The sequence below is a fragment of the Sus scrofa genome, chromosome 10 (assembly GCF_054392235.1).
Source record: "Sus scrofa isolate SSC_HxYL_T2T_F1_AM1 chromosome 10, Sscrofa_HxYL_maternal_Yorkshire_Landrace_v2.0, whole genome shotgun sequence".
Classification (NCBI taxonomy): Eukaryota; Metazoa; Chordata; class Mammalia; order Artiodactyla; family Suidae; genus Sus; species Sus scrofa.
This window is the reverse complement of record NC_139392.1, coordinates 32,135,716-32,137,843: the sequence shown is the minus strand read 5'-3', so window position 1 is coordinate 32,137,843 and position 2,128 is coordinate 32,135,716. Positions and strand designations below refer to the sequence as shown.

General features: G+C 34.4%; 1 pseudogene; it reads left to right on the top strand.

Annotated features, from left to right (window-relative positions):
* On the top strand, positions 1 to 962 carry LOC110259061 (olfactory receptor 10AG1-like; annotated as a pseudogene).
* The last annotated feature ends 1,166 nt before the right edge of the window (positions 963 to 2,128 follow it).

The window sequence follows — 2,128 nt, the reverse complement described above, 5'->3', positions numbered from 1 at the left end:
ATGCAGTCAAGAAATATAAATGCACAGAGAGAAAATAGTTTGAAAATTACCAAAACAAATCTTACTATAATGATGGACATTGTTATCTTGGGCTTTGCTGATAGACCCCAATTTCACTGGTTTCTTTTTGTGGTTTCCTTAGTCATCTATTTGATTAGTCCATTGGGGAGTAGCATCATTATTCTAATAACAAAAGTAGATGCCACTCTTCAGACCCCCATGTATTTTTTCCTCAGGAATTTTTCCTTCCTAGAAATCTGTTATGTATCTGTCACTCTTCCCAGGATGCTCATGGAGCCTTGGACCCGGAAAGGAAATATTTATTTTTTAACCTGTGCTACACAAATGTGCTTCTTCCTTATGCTGGGAGTCACAGAGTTTTTTCTTCTATCTGTGATGGCCTATGACCACTATGTGGCCATTTGTAACCTTCTACACTACCCTCTAATCATGAACTCCAAGGTCTGTTTCCAGCTGGTGGTTGCCTCATGGATCAGTGGAACTCCAGTTGAGATAGGACAAACATGCCAGATTTTCTCTCTGCCATTTTGTGGTTCTAACCAAATCAATCACTTCTGTGATATACCCCCATTATTGAAGCTGTCTTGTGGAGACATATTTGTGAATGAGATGGTGGTATATATATTTGCTGCATTATTTGTCACTCTTCCTTTTATGTCGATTCTTGGGTTATATATCAGAATTATTGCCACTATCTTGAAATTGTCATCAAAAACAGGGTGAACCAAAGCCTTTTCCACTTGCTCTTCTCATATCATAGTTGTACTTGTATTCTATGGATCAGCCACTGTCACATATTTAAAACCTAAGTCAAATCATCATGAAGGAATAGATAAATTGCCCTTTATTTTTATACAGTTTTGACCCAAATCTTTAATCTGCAGAACAAAGATGTGAGAAAGGCAATGAGGAAATTTCTTCCAAAATTATTGGCATTGTGAGACATTTGGAAAATACAAATTATTCTTTCAAGTATTTATTTAGTATGTAGTCCTAATTGAAATATACTTTTCAGTAATGTTTTAAAATTTTTAATAAGGTAGTGATATAGTTTCCTTTTAGTAGAGCCTTATGTCCTAAGATTTAAGGCTGAAGTGTTCATTTATTTGGCAATGTTTTAATTTAAAGATGAATCCTCCCCACTCTGGAGTTCCCGTCGTTGTTCAGTGGTTAATGAATCTGACTAGGAACCATGAGGTTGTGGGATTGCTCCCTGGCCTTGCTCAGTGGGTTAACAATCTGGCATTGCCATGAGCTGTGGTGTAGGTTGCAGATGTGGCTCAGATCCAGCAATGCTGTCGCTCTGGCATAGGCCTGTGTCTACAGCTCCGATTAGATCCCTAGCCTAGGAACTCCATATGCTGTGGGAGAGGCCCTAGAAAAGACAAAAAATAAAAAATAAAAATTAAAAAAATAAATAAATAAAATAAAGATGAATACCTCCAACAGTAAGCTAGTGTATAGAAATGTGTAATTAAACCAGATGATGTGATAGGCAATATGTTCTATGATTGAAATTATGCCATTTTTATATTTTATTAATGCCTTTATATACACTACCATAACATTATTACAGAAACAAAACACTCTTAGATGCTGCAGACTCACTACTAAGTGACTTCCTCACAGGAAAAAAAAAGGGCTAAATGTATAGGGATATAAGTGTAAAAAAGTAGTAATACAAATAACTTATGTGTATTATAATGTTTATAGCTGTACTGTTTTTCTAAGCAAAAAAAGCAAATAAAGTTCATGTTGAGAAATATTTTAATAAATATTATTTTTATTATAATGTAAATTTATGGATTCATTAGAAAATCATGTTATATCTATATAATAAAGGCCCCCATACATGATTTCTTCTTGTATCCACTTTTTTATCATCTTTTCTAGACTGGCTCTTGATTTATCTATGTGGTTACTTTGGCCAAGGGAACATTAAGAAACATGAGTAGCACTTCATCATTCCAAATTATCCTCTTCAACAATGGAAATCATTCCATCCCTTTGTCAAAAATCCAGTCTAGACTTCTGAAAATGAAAGAGAACTACAGCAAAAAACAAAGCTCATGATATAAAGATGTAATGAAATTTCAATAGATTTACA